Here is a 24,041-nt window from a genome sequence, read left to right on the forward strand (position 1 = left end):
CGTCCCTCTATGCATCCCCAGCCGCACTTAACAGAATTCCTGTTGACAGAAGTAAACATCTTCATTCAAGGATCTTCTCAATACAGACTGGGCTGCCAATCAGACCAAACGCTGGGGTAAGTAACATATTCCAAATATATGTAAGAAAGCACATATTGGTTTAATTCTTGGAAATATGCTGTCGTTCTGTCAAGAAGTTACATCAGCCAAAAATGTGCATATTTTAGGCATAAAAGATTGACTGCCAAGTTTTGGCACTATCACAGTCTCTGCTCTAGTTCAAAGGCGAAGGGTGATGGTCTGTATAGGATTAACCCAGTGTAAGAAGGAATCATAAAAGATTAAAGTAGAGGTCTTGGCCATTCCTCTGACCAGGAAGAAGATAGAATAAAAGTACTAAATCTGCTAGCCAAAAAGCATGTATCTTTCACTATAAAACAGATCATGTATTGTATCACTTAGAATTTAAAATTTGTTTAAATATATTCTTATGAAATATATGGACAACCTGTAATGTTCTTTTAATGTTGAAAAAAGGATATTGGGCTGGGCATGGTGGCTCACACCTGTAATCCCAGCACTTTGGGAAGCTGAGGTGAGCGGATAACCTGAGGTCAGGAATTCGAGACCAGCCTGGCCAATGTGGTGATACCCTGTCTCTACTAAAAAAAATAGATAGATAGATAGATAGATAGATAGATAGATAGATAGATAGATCTCAAAATTAGCTGGGCATGGTGGTGGGTGCATGTAATCCTAGCTATACTTGGGAGGCTGAGGCAGGAGAATTGCTTGAACCCTGGAGGTGGAGGTTGCAGTGACAGTGAGCCAAGGCTCCAGCCTGGGCAACAAGAATGAGACTCCATCCCAAAAAAAAAAAAGAAAAAAGATATTGGTGTGTGGCTGGGCACAGTGGCTCATGCCTATAATCCCAGCACTTTGGGAGGCTGAGGTGGGCGGATAACCTGAGGTCGGGAGTTTGAGACCAGCCTGACCAACATGGAGAAACCCCGTCTCTACTAAAAATACAAAATTAGTTGGGCGTGGTGGCGCATGCCTGTAATCCCAGCTACTTGGGAGGCTAAGGCAGGGGAATTGCTTGAATCCAGGAGGCAGAGGTTGCGGTGAGCCAAGATCATGCCATTGCACTCCAGTCTGGGCAATGAGAGCAAAACTCCGTCTCAAAAAAAAAAAAAAGAATATTGAGGTGCATTTTATGAAGTGTTCTTTTTTTTTTTTTTTTTTTTTTTTTTTTGAGACGGAGTCTCGCTCTGTCTCCCAGGCTGGAGTGCAGTGGTGTGATCTCTACTCACTGCAAGCTCCGCCTCCCGGGTTCACGCCATTCTACTGCCTCAGCCTCCCGTGTGGCTGGGACTACAGGCGCCCGCCACCGCGCCCGGCTAATTTTTGTATTTTTAGTAGAGACGAGGTTTCACCGTGTTAGTCAGGATGGTCTCGATCTCCTGACCTCGTGATCCGCCCATCTCAGCCTCCCAAAGTGCTGGGATTACAGGCGTGAGCCACCACGCCCGACCGAAGTGTTCTTGATTTAGCTATCCACAAGTATTAATGTAAAATAAGACTGACTTTTGTGGGTTAGTCAAGAGATTAACTTTATTGTTTCATAACCTTGAATCACACAATTACTGGGAAGCTGTCATCCACTGAGCCTCCAAGTTGGGAAAGGTCTTGGGGTCAACTAAGCCAGCCACCTGTCTCATACAGGAGGCAAAACAAGACCCCATCTCGTCAAAAAATAAAAAATTAGCCAAGCGCAGTGGTACACGCCTGTAGTCCCAGCTACCAGGGAGGCTGAGGCAGAAGGATCGCTTGAGCCCAGGAGGTCAAGGCTGCAGCAAGCCAAGATCACACCACTGCCCTCCAGCCTGGTTGACAGAGTGAGACCCTGTCTCAGAAACAAACAAAAAATTGAGAGTTCTGGCCGGGCACGGTGGCTCGCACCTGTAATCCCAGCACTATGGGAGGCCGAGACGGGTGGATCATGAGGCCAGGAGATCGAGACCATCCTGGCTAACACAGTGAAACCCCATTTCTACTAAAAATACAAAAAAAAAAAAATACAAAAAAAAAATTAGCTGGGCGTGGTGGCGGGCACCTGAAGTCCCAGCTACTCGGGAGGCTGAGGCAGGAGAATGGTGTGAACCTGGGAGGAGGAGCTTGCAGTGAGCCAAGATTGCGCCATTGCACTCCAGCCTGGGCAACAGAGCGCGACTCCATCTTAAAAAAAAAAAAAAAAAAAAAAAAAAAAGGCCTGGTGCGGTGGCTCAAGCCTGTAATCCCAGCACTTTGGGAGGCCGAGACGGGCGGATCACAAGGTCAGGAGATCGAGACCATCCTGGCTAACCTGGTGAAACCCTGTCTCTGCTAAAAATACAAAAAATTAGCCGGGCGAGGTGGCGGGCGCCTGTAGTCCCAGCTACTCGGGAGGCTGAGGCAGGAGAATGGCGTGAACCCGGGAGGCGGAGCTTGCAGTGAGCTGAGATCCGGCCACTGCACTCCAGCCTGGGTGACAGAGCAAGACTTCATCTCAAAAGAAAAAAAAAAGAAAAAAAAGAAAAAAAAAAGACTTCTAACTTGAAGCAAATTTTGAACATAATTGAAAAGTTAAGGCCGGGCACAGTGGCTCACACCTGTAATCCCAGCACTTTGGGAGGCCAAGGCGGGTGGATCACAAGATCAAGAGATCAAGACCATCTTGGCCAATATGGTGAAACCTATCTCTACTAAAAATATAAAAATTAGCTGGGCAGTGGTGGTGCATGCCTATAGTCCCAGCTACTTGGAAGGCTAATGCAGGAGAATTGCTTGAACCCAGGAGGTGGAGGTTGCAGTGGGCCAAGATCATGCCACTGCATTCCAGCCTGGTAACAGTGCAAGACGCCGTCTCAAAACAAACAAACAAACAAAGAATTATTTTGATCTGTGTATCCTGATATGGTCAATGTCCATTATATACTTTTAAATGTAACAAGTAAATTGGAGAAGATAATGCATAGTATAATTCCGTTTTCATTTTAAAAGATAGTATCTAGAAAATATGGAAGGATTATACACAAAACTGTAGCAGTAGTTTTGGCAAGTGGAAAGGTACCTATACTTTCTAATTTCTACATGTCTCTTTTTTTCCATATTGTATAATTTTAAAATACATGAATTCTGGGCTGGATGTGGTAGCTTACACCTGTAATCCCAGCACTTTGGGAGGCCAAGGTGGGTGGAAAGCCTGAGGTCAGAAGTTCAAGACAAGCCTGGCCAAAATGGCAAACCCCCATCTCTATTAAAAATACAAAAATTAGCCTGGCATGGTGGTGGGCACCTGTAACCCCAGCTACTCAGGAAACTGAAGCAGGAGAATCGCTTGGACCTGGGAGGCAGAGGTTGCGGTGAGCCAAGATGGTGCCACTGCACTCCAGCCTGAATTACAGAGTAAGACTCCTTTCTAAAAAAACAAAAAAGAAGAAGATAGAGGCCTCTGAGTGTTTTTTACATGAGTGGTCATTTGAAGTTACAGGGTGATTAATGATTGATAGAAGAGCCACACATGTAAATTTTTTTTTTTTTTTTTTTTTTTTTTTTTTTTTTTTTTTTGAGGTGGAGTCTCCCTCTGTCGCCCAGGCTGGAGTGCAGTGGCACGATCTCCGCTCACTGCAACCTCCGCCTGCTGGGTTCAAGCGATTTTCCTGCCTCAGCCTCCCAAGTAGCTGGGATTACAGGTACCCACCACCAAACCCAGCTAATTTTTGTATTTTTAGTAGAGACAGGGGTTCACCATGTTGGTCAGGCTGGTCTTGATTTCTTGACCTCGTGATCCGCCTGCATCAGCCTCCCAAAGTGCTGGGATTACAGGTGTGAGCCACCGCGCCCGGCCCAAACATGTAAATATTTTGTGTTTCAACTAGCTGTGATATGGATAGAGAGAACCCTTTTATTTACTTCATTTTTTAGTTAACAAAGAAAAAAATGAATATATTTATTGTATACAACATGAAAGAAGTCTTTTATTACATTATTTTTATAGAATATTGGTTATAGCAAGGGAAACAAAATATTACTCTTGTTTACCATTTGCTAGGATGTGGTTATAGTACTGATGACAGTAATGCTTCCTTTAAATAATATTTGTTATAAGAGGAATGCACCTACTATATGTAAAGGTGAAGAATAGCCTTGAAGATCACCCAGAGTTTAATAACATCTATTTGTCCTATTTTAGCAAAAGGATATGTAGTCCAAAAGAACACCTATGCCTGAGAGTCACTAGGTATGGGGAAGTACCTCACAGCTCTGGCTATTTCCGGACCTGTGTACATCATCCTGCTTTTCTTTGTTGAAACCAATATGTTCTGGAAACTGAAAACCAGGGTGTCTGACTTCTGCATGAAGCAAAATTTGGTGAGTGGGTCAACATGTGAATCTTCTAGGGGCTCCATAGCTTCCTTCCTGTGGTCTGTAGCTGCCTTGATTCTCAGCATCAGAGGGAGCCTGCAGATCATCTGGTCCCATCTCAGAGCAGAGAGGTGACAGCTTGTGCCCAGGGACTCCCAGAGAGGGAGGCAGACTGGGGCTTAGTCCCTAGGTCCTGTTAATGATGCTGGCCACCTGTGGGGATTTAAGTCCTGCTCATCAATGAATAGAAACAATACTCTGGGATCGGTCCAGGCATGGTGGCTCACGCCTGTAATCCCAGCACTTTGGGAGACTGAAGCGGGTGGACTGGCCTGAGGTCAGGAGTTTGAGACCAGCCTGGCCAACATGGTAAAACCCCATCTCTACTAAAAATATAAAAATTAGCCAGGCGTGGTGGTGGGTGCCTGTAATCCCAGCTACTCAGGAGGCTGAGGCACGAGAATTGCTTGAACTGGAAGGCAGAGGTTGCAGTGAGCCCAAATCATGCCATTGCACTCCAGCCTGGGCAACAGAGTAGGACTCTGTCTCAAAAAAATAAAAAATAAAAAAATTACCTGGGATTCCTAAAACCAGTCACCTTCTGGAACACCTCTTTCCCCACAGACATCCATGAGCCAGACAGGGGAAAGTTCTGCCCAGTCAGCTCTTGGTCTGAGTATCTTCCAGAGGTCAAGATCACCCAAGGAAACTGTAGAAAATAGGCATTTATTATATTTTGACATCCCCAGGTTATAAGTCATCTAGTTTTCCTCAAAAGGCAATGCCGTTTTGTTTGCATGTCCACGATATCATGGTCATGGCAATGTGAGTTCAGTTTTTGATACCTGTAGTTGCTTCTGGAATAGGGGTGGGAGGTTTTATGAGAACCAATGTCAGCTGGGCACCTTTGAGGCCTTCCCGGAGAGGATCCAGTCTTTGTAGGTCCTTTCAATCGCTACCTCCTACCATCACAAAAGCAGTTACATTTTCCCTCCTTGTCTTGGAATACAGGCAGTGTTGCACAAAGTAGCATTAGTGCCTGAAGACCAAGATGTGCAAGAGGCGGCAAAAAGTATCCAGACTAGTTTGCCAACTAGTGGAGAAAACTCCACTAGTTGTTAAAGAAATGTCAAAGTTAAAGTCAGACTTGTCTTTAAAAAGTCATGAACATTCTTCTTTTGGGCCCTTTGCATAAGGAATCAGTAAGTTGAAGGGCTCCCAGCCTTGCCTGCAGGTGTGGAGTATTGGAAGTGCCTCAGAGTTAATCACATGAGTTCATCTGTGTACCCAGAGACAGAAATTTGCAGCTCAGCCCTCCACTGTCTCTTCCCCTGGAAGACAGGAGGGCCTGGGATGGGAGGGGAGCCAGAGCCATGAACCTCAAGAACCAAGGATGTGGGCCAGGCGCAGTGGCTCACGCCTGTAATCCCAGCACTTTGGGAGGCCAAAGTGGGCAGATCACTTGAGGTCAGGAATTTCTGAGACCAGCCTGGCCAACATTTCTCTATTAAAAATAGGAAAATTAGCAGGGCGTAGTGGTGGGCACCTGTAATCCCAGCTACTCAGGAGGCTGAGATAGGAGAATTGCTTGAACCCAGGAGTTGGAGGTTGCAGTGAACCGAGATCACATCATTTTGCTCTCCAGCCTGGGTGACAAGAAACTCTATCTCAAAACAAACAAATAAACAAACAAACAAAACCCTTCAAACATCCTCCCAAATTTGTTTTTCTTATTGTTTCCCTGTGGTTACTGGTGGTTAAAAACAAAATCAAGGCCAGGTGCAGTGGCTAACGCCTATAATCCCAGCACTTTGGGAAGCCAACGGGGGCGGATTGTCTGAGCTCAGGAGTTCGAGACCAGCCTAGGCAACACAGGGAAACCCCATCTCTACTAAAATACAAAAAAAATTAGTCGGGCATGGTGAGGGGTGCCTATAGTACCAGCTACTCGGGAGGCTGAGACAGAGAATTGCTTGAACCCAGGAGGCGGAGGTTGCAGTGAGCTGAGACCGCGATGCTGATCTCCAGCCTGGGTGACAGAGGGAGACTCCATCTGCAAGGAAAAATAAAAAAAAAAAAAATAGAAAACAAACCCTCAGGCAACATCAAAAAGTTTTGTTTGCTTTAAGGACAGAAGGGAAAGGGCCTATCTTAGGGAACTAAGTTCTCAATATGTGAAGACAGTTGGAGAAGAGAAAACTTTAATAAACCCTGCTGGGAGTAGCAGCTGAGAGAAGGCAAGTGCGAGCCTGGGTACAGGAGAGGCCACGTGGGCCCAGAGGGCAGCTGGTAGCTATCCCAGAGCAGGTTTGCACCAAGCACAGTGCAACCCCTGGACTGCTGACTGCATGGCAGCCTCCTCACTGTGTCTCCTATCCTGTGTGTCTCAGATCTACATCAACAAGGTGCCCTGCTGTCTGTGAACAAAGTGTCCTTCACTGCAAGCACAAGAATGCTTTGGCCTTCTTGGCATCACTGGGGCTGAGAAGTCTTCCATTTTCAAAATGCTGACTGGGCAGAAGGCCATAACCTCCGGGGACAACTTTGTCAAGGTCCTCAGCATCAGCTCTGATGTAGGGAAGGTGAGTTTGTCCCTGGAAACAAACGTCGGGCTGTGACGCAGGATTTGGGGAACAGGAACTGGAATGGGAGTTGCTCTTTGAAAATTCCATGTATCTGTTTCATCTGTGACTGCCAAATCCATAGCTCCATCCTAGATTGCTTCTCTGAGCTCCAGATCATATGTCAAGTTGTTTACTTAACATCATATCATGAATGTCCCACAGGCACCTGAAATTCAGCAGGCCCCAAATCTCCCCAAAGCCCTGCAACCTCCTCTTACTTCCTCCCTCGTGCTTCCTGGGGGAGTGAGTGGTACACATCCTCCTACTATTCAAGGCATCTCTCCAGACATCCAGTCAAGCAGTCTGTGGATGCTCCCTCCCAGCAGCTCTTGAATCTGCTGCCTCTGGACCCAGTCCTCCTGCACTCCCCCTAGCTGAGGAGACTCCTGATGTTCTGTCTGTGTTTTCCTTGACTCATCTGCAGCATTCATAATGGTGGCCTTTTCTGCCTTCAAACTCTAGCCTTCCTCTGTTTTTTTTTTTTTTTTTTTTTTTTGAGACGGAGTCTCGCTCTGTCGCCCAGGCTGGAGTGCAGTGGCCGGATCTCAGCTCACTGAAAGCTCCGCCTCCCAGGTTCACGCCATTCTCCTGCCTCAGCCTCCCGAGTAGCTGGGACCACAGGCACCCGCCACCTTGCCCGGCTAGTTTTTTGTATTTTTTAGTAGAGACGGGGTTTCACCGTGTTAGCCAGGATGGTCTCGATCTCCTGACCTCGTGATCCGCCCATCTCGGCCTCCCAAAGTGCTGGGATTACAGGCTTGAGCCACCGCGCCCGCCCTTTCCTCTGTTAACTTCTGTAGCTTTCCCCACTCCTGGTCTTCTCAGTCACTGACACGTCCTTCTCAGAAAGGAGTCTTCTCCTTCATCTGCCCCTTACATTTCTCAGGGACTGCATCGTCAGCCACGTCTTTCTCACTCCCGATGCACTGTCCTGCCTGTTGGCTTGTCACTGCTGTGGCTCCTGTTAACATCTGTCTGTGGATGCCTCCCCAGTAGGCACACCCCAGCCCACTCCAGCCCTGTGCTTCAGTCCTGCACGTTGATGCCTTCTCATCAGCCTTCTTTGGGTATCTCGAAAATGTTTCAAACTTAACTTAATATCTACTCCTAAACCTGACCCACTCTTGGAGTCTCTACCTCAATGTTGTCACTGGTTCAATGAGACACTTCTTGAAGGCCTTGTGTGCTCAGCTGTTGTGCTAGACCCAGTGGTTCTCACTTGCAAGGGGCTCATGAGCACATGAACAAGCCATTGCCATGAGGTAAGTGCATAGCTGAGGTGGGGGTGGTGCAGAGGGGATTCGGTGAAAGGCGCCCAGAGAGACCGCACTGCAGAGGTCCGATCAGAGTTGTACTCTTCACAGCAGACGCATGCATGAGTCACTATTACCAAGAAGTTTATCAAGCCGGCCTCGATGTTCATGACCTAATCATGTAGAGAGAAAGCAGAAGAACCCACCCTGTCTAGTTCCAGAATCCGTGCCCTCAGTTGCCACTCTATGTTGTCTTTCAGTATATCTAGCTTAATTGGACAATTATAACCAATGTAAGCCCTCCTTGGTCATGAAATATTTACTATTAATTTTAACTTTTTATTACTCTAAAAATTGTGGTGAAGGAGGAAATTCTGGCCCCCTTCCTGCTGATGATAACTAGAAAAACTGGGCCAATTTTTTTTTTTTTTTTTTTTTTTTTTTTTTTTTTTTTTGAGATGGAGTCTCACTCTGTCGCCCAGGCTGGAGTGCAGTGGCCAGATCTCGGCTCACTGCAAGCTCCGCCTCCCGGGTTTACGCCATTCTCCTGCCTCAGCCTCCCAAGTAGCTGGGACTACAGACGCTCGCCACCTCGCCCGGCTATTTTTTTGTATTTTTTACTAGAGACGGGGTTTCACCAGGTTAGCCAGGATGGTCTTGATCTCCTGACCTCGTGATCCGCCCGTCTCGGCCTCCCAAAGCGCTGGGATTACAGGCTTGAGCCACCGCGCCTGGCCTGGGCCAATGTTAAAAACATGTTTGAAAGCTTCAGAAAGCTAACAAGATAGTGAAGACTTACTGGGCCAGGAGGCAGAAGAAGATAGAGGCTCAGGTAGGTGAGCAATTCAAGGTTTCACAACTGAGAGCTGAGTGTTGCTTTTTATGCTGAGTGCCAGGGATTGGAATTCAGAGTTTACCTGGGGCAAGCACATGCCTGGTGAATGCAACCTTTCTTTGAGTTGAGACCCTGAAGGGCTGCACTATAGACACAGGGGTGAGCTATGCTTATGCAAGCTTATACAATGATTGCAAAACAGCCTGGACTTAATAGCAGTCTTTGACATGAAATTAATGTGACCCTAAACTGCCAGTGCTCCCAGACATCTATCAGAAATAAAGGGCAGGGGCTCACACCTGTAATCTCAGCACTTTGGGAGGCTTAGGTGGGCAGCTTACTTGAGGTCAGGAGTTCGAGACCAGCTTGGCCAACATGGTGAAACCCTGTCTCTACTAAAAATAGAAAAATTAGCCAGGCATGGTGGTGGGTGCCTCTAATTCCAGCTATTCGAGAGGCTGAGGCAGGAGAATCACTTGAACCCAGGAGGTGGGGATTGTTGTAAGCCAAGATGTTGCCGGTGCACTCCAGCCTGGGTTACTGAGCAAGACTCCGTCTCAAAAAAAAAAATACAAAAAATACAAAAAAATTAGCCAGGCATGGTGGTGGGCACCTGTAGTCCCAGCTACTTGAGGGGCTGAGGCAGGAGAATGGCATGAACCCAGGAGGTGGAGCTTGCAGTGAGCCGAGATCGTGCCACTGCACTCCAGCCTAGGCAACAGAGTGAGACTCTATCTCAAAAACAAAAACAAAAACAAAACAAAACAAAGCAAAAAAAAAAAAAAAAAAAAAAAACTGGCCGGGTGTGGTGGCACATGCCTGTTATCCCAACCCTTTGGGAGGCTGAGGCGGGTGGCTAAGTTGAGGTCAGGAACATGAGACCAGCCTGCTGCCAAACATGGTGAAACCCCATCTCTACTAAAAATACAGAAATTTGCCGCGCATGGTGGCACATCCCTGTAATCCCAGCTACTGTGGAGGCTGAGGCATGAGAATCACTTGAACCCGGGAGGTGGAGTTTGCAGTGAGCTGAGATTGAGCCACTGCACTCCAGCCAGGCTGGGTGACAGAGTGAGAGACTCAGTCTCAAAAACAAACAAACAGGCCGGGCGGGGTGGCTCAAGCCTGTAATCCCAGCACTTTGGGAGGCCGAGACGGGTGGATCACGAGGTCAGGAGATCGAGACCATCCTGGCTAACACGGTGAAACCCCGTCTCTACTGAAAATGCAAAAAAATTAGCTGGGTGTGGTGGCGGGCGCCTGTAGTCCCAGCTACTTGGGGGGCTAAGGTAGGAGAATGGCGTGAACCCAGGAGGCGGAGCTTGCAGTAAGCCGAGATCGCGCCACTGCACTCCAGCCTGGGCGATAGAGCGAGACTTTAGAATGAAGCACATAGGGTCAAAAGGGTAGAAAAAATATAGAGGAAGATAAGAGTCATTGTGGTATACAGCCTCCAAGGTGTGCCCTAGTAATGACCCTCCCAGCATTCACACCCTTGAGTAGTCCCTCCCTATGTGGTACCAGGATTGTTGGATGTGTCAGCAAAACACTGTAGTCTTCTTTTTTTTTTTTTTTTTTTTTTTTGAGACGGAGTCTCGCTTTGTCGCCCAGGCTGGAGTGCAGTGGCGCAATCTCAGCTCACTGCAAGCTCCGCCTCCCGGGTTCACGCCATTCTCCTGCCTCAGCCTCCCGAGTAGCTGGGACTACAGGCGCCCGCCACTGCGCCTGGCTAATTTTTTCTATTTTTAGTAGAGACGGGGTTTCACCATGGTCTCGATCTCCTGACCTTGTGATCCGCCCGCCTCGGCCTCCCAAAGTGCTGGGATTACAGGGGTGAGCCACCGCGCCCGGCCTGTAGTCTTCTGAAGAAGAGATGGGGTGTTACTTCTGAGACTGGGTCATAAAAGACACTACAGCCTCTGGTTTGGATACTCTCTTTCCCTCACAGCACTCACTGTATTATCACGATTTGCCAGAGAAGCAGAACAAATAATACATAGATAAATAGACACATAGAAAGAGATTTATTATGAGGCATTGGCTCACACAATTATGGAAGCTGAAAAGTTCCACAGTCTGCCATCTGCAAGCTGGAGGCCTGATAAAACCAGTGGTGTATTCCTGTCCAAACCCAAAGGCACAGGGACTGGGGTGCCAATGGTATCAATCCCAGTCTGAGTCTGAAGGCCCAAAAGTTAGAGGCCCCAGTGTCCAAGGATAGGAGAAGATGGATGTCCCAGCCTAGTAAGAGTGGAGTCACTCTTCGTCTGCCTTTGTGTTCTCTTCAGGCCCTCCGCGGGTTGGATGACACCCAACAGCATCCTTAAGGGCATGTATCTATTCTGTCTCTGATTCAAGTGCTGAGCACTTCCAGAGACACTCTCATAGGCATTCCCAGAAATCATGTTTCACCAGCTATCTGGACATCCCTGAGTTCAGTCAAGTTGGCACATAAAATTAACCAGCACGGCCGCATGTGGTGGCTCACGCCAGTAATCCCAGCACTTTGGGAGGCCAAGGCGGGCAGATCACGAGGTCAGGAGTTTGAGACCAGCCTGACCAACATGGTGAAACCCTGTCTCTACCTAACATACAAAAATTAGCCAGGCATGGTGGCACATGCCTGTAGTCCCAGCTACTCAGGAGGCTGAGGCAGGAGAATCGCTTGAACCCGGGAGGTAGAGGTTGCAGTGAGCCAAGATCATGCCACTGTACTCCAGCCTGGGCGACAGAGTGAGACTCCATCTCAAAAAAAAAAAAAAAAAAAAAAAAAAATTAACCAGCACGCTTACTCTGGGGGAAGCTAAGTGCCATTGCCATGTCATGCAGACACCTAGGTGGCCCTGCAGAGAGGCCTGCATGGTGAGGAGCAGTAAGAAGGTACCTGAGACCTGCCAGCCACTTGGAAACAGCTCCTCTAGCCTTCAAGAGACTTTGGGCCCCACTGACAGGTTAGCAGCACCTCATGAGAGACCCTGGTCAGCACCACCCAACTAAGCTGCTCTGAGATTCCTGATCTGACGCATAATAACCATGAAATAACAAATTATACCCACATTTTGAAGTAATTTGTTATGGAGCAACATATGACTAATCACATAGGAAGGATACAGTGACAAGGCTTAATATGTGTGTAACAGAAGTTCCAAAAGGAAGGGAGACAAGGCAACATTTGAAACCATATGGCTAAAACTTTTCAAAATTTATGAAAGACCTCAATCACAAATGAAGCCCTATTAGCCCCAAGCGGATAAATAAAAAGAAATCAGCCTCTAGGAACAGTATAGTAAATCTGCTGAAAACCAAACAAGAAAAAATCTTAGAAGGACCCAGAGATAAAAGGTGGAGTCCCTTCACAAGAGCAACAGTTACACTGGCAGAGGCCCAATCACAGAAATAATAGAGGCCAGAAGACAATAGAACGATACATTGTAAGTGATATGAGAGGAAACAACCTACCTGGAATAAAGTAACCCATCAAACTATACTTAGGAAAGAAGTTTTGTTTGTTTATTTGTTTGCTTGCTTGCTTTCTGTTTTTTTGAGATGGAGTCTTGCTCTGTTGCCCAGGCTGGTGCATGCAGTGGCGTGATCTCGGCTCACTGCACCCTCTGCCTCCTGGGTTCAAGTGATTATCCTGCTTCAGCCTCCCAAGTAGCTGGGATTACAGGCGCCTGCCACCACACCCGGCTAATGTTTGTATTTTTAGTAAAGATGGGATTTCACCATGCTGGCCAGCCTGGTCTCGGACTGCCACCCTCAGGCAATCTGCCCGCCTCGGCCTCCCAAAGCGCTGGGACTACAGATGTGAGCCACCAGCGCCCGGCCAGAAGATATTTTTAAAAAGACCTTCAGGCTTTTTAAAGCGGTGGCTCAAGCCTGTAATCCCAGCACTTTGGGAGGCCGAGACGGGTGGATCATGAGGTCAGGAGATCGAGACCATCCTGGCTAACACGGTGAAACCCCGTCTCTACTAAAAAATATAAAAAACTAGCCAGGCGAGGTGGCAGGCGCCTGTAGTCCCAGTTACTCGGGAGGCTGAGGCAGGAGAATGGCGTAAACCTGGGAGGTGGAGCTTGCAGTGAGCTGAGATCCGGCCACTGCACTCCAGCCTGGGTGACAGAGCGAGACTCCATCTCAAAAAAAAAAAGTAAAATAAAATAAATAAATAAAAATAAATAAGTAAATAAAAAGACCTTCAGATAAATAAAAGCTGAGAGAATTTATCACCACCAGATGTATGCAAAAGGAGATAATAAAGAATAAGTTTCAGGCAGAAGGAAAATGATCCCAGATGGAAACTCAAAGATTCAGAAAGGGCTAGGTGTGGTGGCAGTGGCTCATACCTGTAATCCTATCACTTTGGGTAGCTAAGGCAGGTGGATCGCTTGAGGCCAGGAGTTCAAGACCAACCTAGGCAACATGGTGAGACCCCCATCTCTACAAAAAATAACAAATTAGCTGGGTGTAGTGGCATGCTCCTGTAGTCCCAGCTACTCCAGAACCTGAAGTAGGAGGATCATTTGAGCTCAGGATTTGAGGTTATGGCAAGCCATGCTCATACCACTGTACTCTAGCCTGGGTGACAGAGCAAGACCCTATTAAAAATATATATATACAGAAAGGATGGCTGGGCGGGATGGCTCATGCCTGTAATCCCAGCACTTTGGGAACCCAGGGGAAAAAAAAAGGAGTAAAAAGTGTTTTATTGATTTATTGATTTATTTGAGACGGAGTCTCGCTCTGTCACCAGGCTGGAGCGCAGTGGCGTGATCTCGGCTCACTGCACCCTCTGCCTCCCAGGTTCAAGCGATTCTCCTGCCTCATCCTCCCGAGTAACTGGGACTACAGGCACGAGTCACTATGCCTGAGTTATTTCTGTATTTGTAGTAGAGATGGGGTTTCACTGTGTTAGCCAGGATGGTCTCGATCTCCTGACCTCATGATCTGCCTGCCTTGGCCTCCCAAAGTGCTGGGATTACAGGCATGAGCCACCGTGCCCGGCCAAGTGGTTGTTTTTTTTTTTTTCAAGGGAGATGTGTGACTGAGAGCGATGGGAGATGTGCCTGTAGTCCCAGCTACATGGGAGGCTGAGGGAGGACAATCGCTTGAACTCGGGAGGTGGAGGTTGCAGCGAGCTGAGATTGCACCACTGCACTCCAGCCTGGGCAACAAAAAAAAAAGAAAAGGGAGATGTGTCAGTTTTGATGGAAAGCTATAATAATAATGTCTTATGAGGTTTAAAATACTTGTAAAAGTAAAATACATGACAACAATGGCTTTAAGTCAGGAGACGGTAAAAGAAGGTAAAGTATTTTAAGGTCCTTACCTTGTTCATGAATAAAGTAAACAGTTAATGATATCCATTGCTAAGTCAAGGATGCATGTTTTAATCTCTAAAGGAACAACCAAAGTAATGGGAGAAAGGAGTATATATTTTTAAGCTAATAGAAGGGAAAAATAGGAACATGAAAAAAAATTATGTGATAGAAGAATTGAGAGAGGAAAAGGAACATAGAACATATGGGCTAGCTAGCCCTGAATAAGATGATAGAGTTAGGCCAGGCTTGGTGGCTCACACCTGTAATCCCAGTACTTTGGGAGGCCCAGGCGGGAGGATGGCTTGAACCTAGGAGTCCGAGACCAGCCTGGGCAACATAGCCAAACTCCATCTCTACAATAAATTTAAAAATTAGCCAGGTGCAGTGGTGTGTGCCTGTAGTCCCAGCTACTTGGGAGCTGAGAGGATCGCTTATGTCTAGGAGGTTGAAGCTGCAGTGAGCCATGATCACACCACTGCCTTCCAGCCTGGGCAAGAGAGTGAGACCTTATCTCAAAAAAAAAAGTTTTGTTTATATATATAAAAAACTATATATATAAAATACATAAATTATATATAAATATAAAAGTTATATATATAATTTTAAAAGATTAAAATTATCAAAAAGGATACTCAAAAGGTTAAACATAGAATTACCATATGACCCAGCAATTCCATTCCTAGGTATATAACCAAAAGAACTGAAAACCTACATCCACACAGGAACTTGTACAAGAATGTTCACAGAAGCATTACTCACAGTGGCTAAAAGTGGAAACAACCGAAATGTCCATCAACAGATGAATGGATAAACAACATGTGGTCTTGCTGTATAATATGGAATATTCCTCAGCCATAAAAAGGAATGAAGCACTGACATGCACCACAACATGGATGAACCAGAAAACCTTATGCTAAGTAAAAGAAGGCAGACACAGAAGACCATTTGCTGTGTGATTCCATTAATATGAAATGTCCAGAACAGGCAAAGCCATGGAGACAGGAAGCTTATTAGTGGTAGTTAGGTGCTGGAGGTGTTAAAGGGAATGGGGAGCGACTACTAATGGGTACAGGGTTTCTTTTGGGAACAATGAAGTGTTTCAAGTTGAGTGTGATAATGGATCTGAACGTGCTAAGAACAGTTGAACTGTACACACTGGTGAATTATGTGGTACGTGGATTGTATCTTAATAAAGCTTTTATAAAAAGAAGAAGGAAAAGGGGGAAGCCCCACTCTGGGAACCAAAGCTACACTTCATGTGGTTTCCTTTCTTTCCCTCCTTCCCTCTCTCTCTTTTTCTTTCTCTCTCTCTCTTTTCCTTCCCCTTCCCCTCCCCCTTCCCCTTCCTCCTTTCTTAGAGTCTCCCTCTGTCACCCAGGCTGGAGTGCAGTGGCGTGATCTCAGTTCGCTGTAACCTGTGCCTCCTGGGTTCAAGCAATTCTCATGTCTTAGCCTTCAGAGTAGCTGGGATTACAGGCATGTGCCATGTTGGCCAGGCTGGTCTCAAACTCCTGGCTTCAAGCGATCCACCCACCTAGCCTCCCAAAGTGCTGGGATTACAGGCGTGAGCCACAGTGCCCAGCCTCCATGTGGTTTTCTGTTTTGTATTCTGTAAAATCCTACCCATCCTCACGACCTCAGGCAGTGAAGCCCAGGGTTGTCCAGCTGTTTGAATAGAGAGGAGAAGAGGGGAGAAAATAGGAGGGAAAAACAGTGGTTACTTCTCAAAAATGGCATCCCACTCTTTTCAGCACCTGGGAGTAGACGAACATGGACACAAACGAGGGTGGTCAGCTGCAAGTTTAGAAAGGCAAAAACCTGAGGTCAGGAGTTTGAAACCAGCCTGGCCAACATGGTGAAATCCCGTCTCTACTAAAAATACAAAAAAATAGGTGGGCGTGGTGGTGTGCACCTGTAGCCCCGGCTACCCGAGGGGCTGAGAGGAGAATCGCTTGAACCCAGGAGGCGGAGGTTGCAGTGAGCGGAGATTGCACCACTGCACTCCAGCCTGGGCAACAGAATGAGACTCTGTACCAAAAATAAAAATAAAAATAAAAGCAAAAACGTGGAAATGAGTCAAATGAATTTTTTAAACAGCTAAATAAAATCTAGAAGCCCTCCCTGGATGACTAGCAGTTAAAATAAGTGGGGGTAGATCTGTATTTACTGACCTAGGAATATCTTTAAGACATAATGTTGAGTAAGAAAAGCATGTTGGCTGGCCATGGTTGCTCACGCCTGTAATCTCAACACTTGGGGAGGCTGAGGCAGGTAGATCATGAGGCCAGAAGTTCGAGACCAGCCTGACCATCATGGTGAAACCCCGTCTCTACTAAAAATACAAAAATTAGCCAGGTGTGGTGGTGTGTGCCTGTAACCCCAGCTACTCAGGAGGCTGAGGCAGGAGAATTGCTTGAACCCGGGAGGCGGAGATTGCAGTGAGCTGAGATCATACCACTGCACTCCAGCCTGGTGACAGAGCAAGACTCCATCTCAAAAAAAGAAAATAATAAAGAAAAGCATGTTACAGAATGGTAGATATGGGATGATACCATTTGGCAAAAACAACACCCAGCCAGTCCTGAGCAAGGAGCACAGGCCCACAAAGGTGCCTTTGCCAACACAGAAGTCTAAAGGGTGCACAGGTGCCTGGCCACAGCAGGCTGAGCCAATAGACTGCAGGAGTCTTTGCATGAATATTTTACAAAGAAAATCTGTTTGCAGATTACATGTCTAATGGAAAATATTTCTAAAGGGGAAAAAAGCAAAGCAAGCCTCTTGTATTGACTGGATGCTTCAAAGGCACCAGGAAGTAGGGAGGCACTGTGTGCTGAGGTTTCATGCTGGGTAGGCTGGAGGAGGAGCTAAACAAGCACTCCACCCTGTCCACTACACCAGCAGCAAGGGCTGTCCCAGGCTCCCTTATGTTACTGTACTTCCACTCACAACCCCTTAGCAGTGTGCCTGTGCATTCACGTGGCAGATGCAGGTATTGGCAGAGGCAGCAGCCTGGAGCAAGACCGGCAGGTGTCCAGGCCCTTGCCTCATTGGAGGCTTGATAAACCTGGTGGGAAGAGGCTTTCTTCTGACGTGCCTCCCTCTCCGGGCTGTTTCCTAACTCAGATACGGCGGTGGATTGGTTACTGTCCTCAGTTTGATGCTCTGCTGAACTTCATGACAGGCCGTGAGATGCTGGTCATGTATGCCCGGATCTGGGGCATCCCAGAGCACCACATCACTGCTTGTGTGGACCAGATTCTTGAGGATTTAGTCAGGTACATGTATGCTGACAAGCTGGTCAAGACCTACAGGGGAGATCTGGGGCTTCCTTCATCCCCTCCACCTCCAGTTACAAGATAAGTTCCAGTTCTTCCCAGACCTGGAGAGCAGGGCAAAGCCCCCAGATCTGGGCATGAGGCCACTGCACAGGTGGTTGAGGGCAGCCTCCGCCCCTGCAGAAAGAGGTGAGTGGCCTGGGCTGCCTCAAGGCACCACTTCCTCTTGGTCCTGGGCTTGAGTGGATTATAAAGCTGACCCAGGGCAAAGGCAGCTTACCGGGCTGAGGTCAGGTCGATGGCACCACAGGTGTTACTGTCCTGATAAGGTGAGGACCGACCTTTCTCCCTGCCACTTCATGAAGGGCTTTCTATTTTCAGTAAGTTTGCATTTTAAGCCCCGTCTTTACCTCATACCACTGGGCCTGGGGTACCTGAACTGCAGATGTTCTGCTAAGGAGCATGGGGTATTTCTTAGGCTTCTATTGTCAGTGATAGAAGCCTGACTCCAATCAAAGCAAGGCCACAGGCTGCGCAGATCCAAGGACTCGTTCGTGTTGTGTGCAGCTCCCCCTGGAGGCACACAGCGGTACTGCGTACCCAGGATTGGGATGTAGAGGTGCCCACACGTCTGGCAAAATGAGCCCAGGGTCAGATGATGATGTCCCTTGGGTCTTCTCTCTTTGTTGGCTTCTGTTTCAAGCAGGTTTTTATGTTTCCCTGCATCTTCTGAAGATCAAATGAGTTCACATTTGCAGTTTAGAACTGTGTGTTGTGCATAGTAAATGCAATAAGTGTTTTTTTGTTTTTTGTTTTTTGTTTTGAGGCAAGGTTTTCACTCTTGTTGCCCAGGCTGAAGTGCAATGGTGCGATCTCACCTCACTTGAACCTCCGCCTCGCGGGTTCAAGCGATTCTCCTGCCTCAGCCTCCCAAGTAGCTGGGATTACAGGTGCCCACCACCATGGCCAGCTAATTTTTGTATTTTTAGTAGAGACGGGGTTTCACCATGTTGGCCAAGCTTGTCTCAAACTCTTGACCTCAGGTGATCCACCCACCTCAGCCTCCCAAAGTGCTGGGATTACAGGCGTGAGCCACCACGCCCAGCCAGTATTTTTTTTTAGTTAGCTAAGATGGGCCAATGCCCGTCCTCTCAGATAGAGAAGTGCTTGCCCTCAACACTTCGAGACCCTCAAAGAAGACTCCTCAACCATGTGCTCACCCTGGACTCATCCCTGTGTCCAGGGGAATGGGCTATTCCTTGAGTGGACAGCCCAAGCCACAGTTCAGCTCTGGGTGAAAGTGGTGGGCTGCATTGCTGAAAGCCCCATGAAAGGTGTGGGAATGCTTCCTGAATAGAGAAGGAAAGGGGGTGAGTATTGAGCTGGCAGTGCTCACTGCTGGAGACTGACCATTGCCATCACCCAACCTTCTCCCTTCCACCCCCAGCAGTGGTAACAAGCAGAAGCTGAGCACTGGCATCGCCCTGATCAGAGAGCCTGCCGTCATCTTCCTGGACGAGCCGTCCACTGGCATGGACCCCGTGGCCTGGCACCTGCTTTGGAATGCTGTGGCATGAGCCGGCAAGTCCGGCAAGGCCAACATCATCACCTCCTACAGGTAGAGCCTGGGTCTGTGGGTAACTGGAAGTTTCAAAACCAGGTAGGCTGGGAAAGAACCAGGTGGCCAGGAGACCCGTCAGCAGCTGGTGGAGAGTCTTTGAGGAGATTCCCTCAGCTCTGCACATGAGCCGCACTCTGAGCATGGGTATCAGGAATGGCCTGATCAGGGCACCAATGCCTTCCTGTCTGCCCCAGCCTTTGGCATCCCCAACCCTGTCTGAGGCCCCGCCCTCTCCGCAGCATGGAGGCGTGTGAGGCCCTGTGCACCCAGCTGGCCATCATGGTGCAGGGGCAGTTCGAGTGCCTGGGCAGCCCCCAGCACCTCAAGAGCAAGTTTGGCAGCAGCTACTCCCTGCGGGCCAAAGTGCACAGCGAAAGGCAATAGCAGGCGCTGGAGGATTTCAAGGTCTTCATGGACCTGACCTTTCCAGGTGTGTTTCAGCCCCAGCAGCCCCCACTGGGTGGGCCCTGGGCCCCTGCCTAGGCCTCTTCCATCTGCCGTAAGGAGAATCTATGCCTCACCCCTCCCATGTCCCATCTCCCCAGTCCCTGGGATGAGGACCCCAGTGCCGAGCAACCACGCACCCTCTGTGATCCTCCAGCCTGGCCGTCACAGCAATGCCATCCCTCCTTCGTGCAGGCAGCATCCTCGAAGACAAGCACCAAGGCATGGTCCATGACCACCTGCTGGGCCAAGACCTCAGCTGGGCAAAGGTGAGTGCACATTTTTGACGTGACCCACTTTCTGGGGTAACTCTGTCTCTCTCTCTCCCTCTCTTTCTCTCCTCTCCATCCTTCTGAAGTCATGTTCAGCACTGCCCCTGTCCTCTGCCGTCTCCATGGCAATGTTCATGTGGATATCATAGAACAGAAGGTGTTTTCCCTGGAAGGGACTTTGAAGATCGGCTCCTCCTGCCCCCTCATTTCACGGAGAGGACAGCAGGCCCAGAGAGGGAACACCAGATGCCTGGGGACACACAGCAAGCCAGGGACACCCACCAGGCCTCTGACCTTCTGGCACCATTCCCACCCAAGAGCACAGACAGCTGAGATCCATAGCACTGACTTCTTGGGAGGTGTTCTGGAGCAGCTGAAAGAGGGATGGGCCTCTTTGGGGCCGTGTCACAGTCCCAGAGGCCAGCCCTTCCCACCTTCTCTCCTCCCCTGTGTGCGTCTGTGGGACAGCATGGCCACAGCAGCCTCCTTCCTCCCCTCAGATGTTTGGCACTCTAGAGCAAGCCAAGAAGAAGTACATGCTGGACAATTAGTCAGGTCACCATGGAGGTCATCTTCCTGAGCTTTGCCTGCCCTGTGCCCCTGGTCCAAAGTGAAGACCAATGACAGCAAGCAGAGCAAGCGGGCTCCTCATCGTGCTCGCTGCCTCCCTCCCTGCCTCCCTCTCAGCTTTTCTCTCAGCCTCCCTCCCTACATCCCTCAGAGCCTGTCCTGATGTAATTAAGACAGACCAGTGCCAGGTTGGCCCAGGTGTGCATGGCCTGCCCTGGGTCTCCAGGGCTTACAGAGGCAGCTCTCGGCCCAGCTAGCTCAGCACAGGGCTCTCCCCCTAACTGCAGTGCACGGAGCAGAGTGGGGCCCACTGGAGAACTTAAGAGGCCCGCTGGGGAACCCAGGTGCGTTTCCTTAGAAAGGGATGCCCGAGTCCCACCTGAGTAGCCTGTGGTCTTGTTGAGACCTGGCTGTGGAAGCAGCCTCAGAACATCTTGCACATCCTTTCCAAAGGTGGTGGCCAGGGAGTGACCACAGTAGTAACCATGACCCGACCAGGTGCCAGCTCTGTGGACGGTCCCCTGCAGGCATCATGTCATTTGATCACACCACCCTCAGGCCCGGCCTCAAGGGGTCTGTCCTGGTCATCCCCTTGCTCATGGCAAGAAGTCTGCAGGGCAGAGGGAAATGCTTACCCAAAGCTTGCGTTCTTCCTTCTCTAGAATCCCCTGCCCAGATAATTTGTCCGTCCAGTGCACTCCCTCCCAGGGCAGGCCATGCCGCCCGACGCACCCTGAGATGCGAGGTGCAGCAAAGCAGCAGCTCTGCAGAACTGCGGGTGGAGTTTGGATGGGTGCATGGGGGTTTCCACACAGATGTGCAGATCCCTTGGAAAGCAGGATAGAGCCAGAAACAGAGAGGAGGGTGCCCATAGGCCAGGGTGGGGCTGGTTCCCATGGTCACATGCAAGAGTGGAGCTTCATGGAGACCATGATTCTAAACTCACACGTGGCCTCCCAGGTGGTAATGACACTGTTCTTCTGAAGGAAGGAGGAAAGAAATATTGACAAGCTTGCTAGCCTAAGTCAGGATGTTACAACATTTAAGTATTTGGATGTGTGGGCTTTCATCCTCTTCCCCAGCTCCTGCAAATTTAGGGCTGCATGTGATCCTATATCCACCCATGAAGTGAACAGCACCCTACCTCCCACATGGGTAGACTGACTTAGAGGCAGCCAGTAACTTCCCACATCAACAGGCAGGGGAGCCAGGGTTGCACTTGGGCAGAGGTTCTTGCAGTGGGGTCCCAGCAGCAGCAGCACCATCAGGAAACTTGTTAGAAATGTAGATTATTGGGCCCCATCCAAAACCTACTGAATCAGAAATGCTTGGGGCAGGGCCAGCAATCCTGTTGCAACAAGCCCTATAGCAGGTGTTCTGACGCAGCTCCAGCGTGAGAACCACTGAGCAGAGGCCCCATGGGCGCCAGACCATCGCACTGTCCACATGCAGATGGATGTGGCCGCATGCCTTTGTCACGTACACTCTCCTCTCCTCTGAGATGGGCTCCACCAGCGGCCTTTCTCTCTCTGTGGAGCTCACTCTGCCCCTTGCCACAGGCCCCTCAGCTCCCCTCTGGGAAGTACAGATGCTGGTCTCTATCTCTTCTCAGCCAGGACTCAGGAAAGTATCATGCACGGGCCTTGTCTATGCTTCCTGCACCCTTTGCCCAGAACAACAGTGTCACACACCCATGGTCACCAGCCCACCCTCTTCTCAGTCCTTGTTTCAGGTGACTGCCCCCTGTGATGAAAGCCACTCCCTGGGCTCCCACATCCAGCTCTCATTCCTCCCATGTCCCTCTCTGCCTCCACTGAAGGCCCACCTTCTCTGAATGTGGGATTTCTCAGGCTCCCAAGCTACTTCACTTTCCCTTACTCTTCCCTGCCCCTCACTACCCATGTCGTTTTCAACTGAGACCTCATTCCACCAGGAATTTCCCTGAGCTTCTAACAGTTTAGACTTTTCCAACAAGGTCTCACCTTCCTGAAGCCCAGTGGGAAATGGGCCCACACCCTGGAGGAGCCACTCATCACCCCAGGGCAGCCAGTGCAGGGTGCGGGCCGAGAGCAGGCATGGCTGCAATCAAGACAACTCCTGCTCCCTGAAAAAGAAATTTGCCTCTCCATATTGAAAGGAGAGTGATCACTACACAAAGCACAGGATAGAGCTAAACAACAACCTAGGGACCAGGGACGCTATTCTAGATTCTAGAGGCAGCTGGTGTGGCTAATGTGGTCATGGCTGGCTCTAGTTGATTAATCCCTTCAAGATGCTATGGAAGCTAACCCTGAAAGTGCACCTCTGCCCTAGGGGGAGACAGTGACAAAGTAGGAAACAGTAACCCAGGAGGACAAAAGTGAGACGAGGGGATAAGAAATCTGGGAGCTGAGAACATGAGACATCTGGGGAGCAGGCCCCAAACTTGCTCAGCCTGTTCTCTCTTCGCCCTCCTTCATCCGCTTGCTGATTCCAGGACAGGGAATAGTCCCAACTTCCAGGCCCTCTCTGGGGCCACGGACTCTTCTGCCCACTGTGCTGTGATCACCTGTTTGCTCTGTCTCTTGCTCCAGGCTGACTGAAGCCTGCACGCCAGGGCTCCTGTCTATGTGCCCAGGGCAGGCCCAGTACTTGAAGGGGTTCTATGGGGACTCAGAAGGATGGAAGGGTGCAGACTGAGGGAAGCGTGAGGGAGGGGTGGGCAGCCTTGGCCCAGGCCCCTGCCTTCCCCAGGAAAAGCCCCTCTGTCCTCCACCAGACACTCAGGAGGCTGCGTGTCTTCCCCTTGACAGCCTGTGCCGTGAAAGGGGTGGGGTATGTCTGATTCCTGAAGGACAGCTCGGATGGGCTCTGCCTAAGACAGGAGTAAGCAGATGTGACAGATCCCACGGCGAGCAGCTCCCAGGTAGCAGCCGAGGAGGCGAGACAGGGGGCAGCATCTGGCCAAAGTGAGGGGGAGGGCTTGCCCCGGGGCTGGGGCACTGAGGCGTCCAGGGTGCGCCACGATTCGCGGGAAGAAGGGGTCAGCGTTCCGCGGGGGAGACTTCCAGCGCCAGCTCCGACCTCCTCTTTCCCTACCACGATCCGGGCCAGCATCCCCGCCCAGCAGCGGCTCGGCCACAAACCCAAGGGTCTCCACCTGAAGCAGGCGGCGGAAAGGATGACCGTGCAGGCTGGGGGTGAGGGTCGCGGGCCCAGGACCGACCCCGGGACCCGGGCAGGGCACGGCCTCGTCCTAAAAGCGCCACGTCGGGGCTGTGCCAGACTAGATCACGGCCGCGACTGCGAGGGACGCCAAGGAGTCCTCTTTCCCCTGGCCGCAGGTATGCCCCTTCGGAGCCCATCGGGCACCGCAGATGCCAGTCGCCGGGGTCAGCGGCGAAGCCCGGACCCATGCGGCCGGGAGAGGACGCCTAGAA

The 24,041-nt window shown here is 49.5% G+C and overlaps 1 long non-coding RNA gene across 2 annotated transcripts; it reads left to right on the forward strand.

The window, feature by feature from the left end:
- Positions 1–26: 26 nt before the first annotated feature.
- LOC140711646 (uncharacterized) lies at positions 27–19,154 on the forward strand. 2 transcript variants are annotated; one of them, XR_012092893.1, is made up of 3 exons: positions 27–116; positions 6,798–6,989; positions 17,564–19,154. It is a non-coding gene; the product is annotated as an uncharacterized lncRNA (long non-coding RNA). The 2 variants fall into 2 exon arrangements; XR_012092894.1 differs by lacking the exon at positions 17,564–19,154 and adding an exon at positions 15,124–17,548.
- The last annotated feature ends 4,887 nt before the right edge of the window (positions 19,155–24,041 follow it).

The sequence above is a fragment of the Chlorocebus sabaeus genome, chromosome 5, assembly GCF_047675955.1.
Source record: "Chlorocebus sabaeus isolate Y175 chromosome 5, mChlSab1.0.hap1, whole genome shotgun sequence".
NCBI classification, from domain to species: domain Eukaryota; kingdom Metazoa; phylum Chordata; class Mammalia; order Primates; family Cercopithecidae; genus Chlorocebus; species Chlorocebus sabaeus.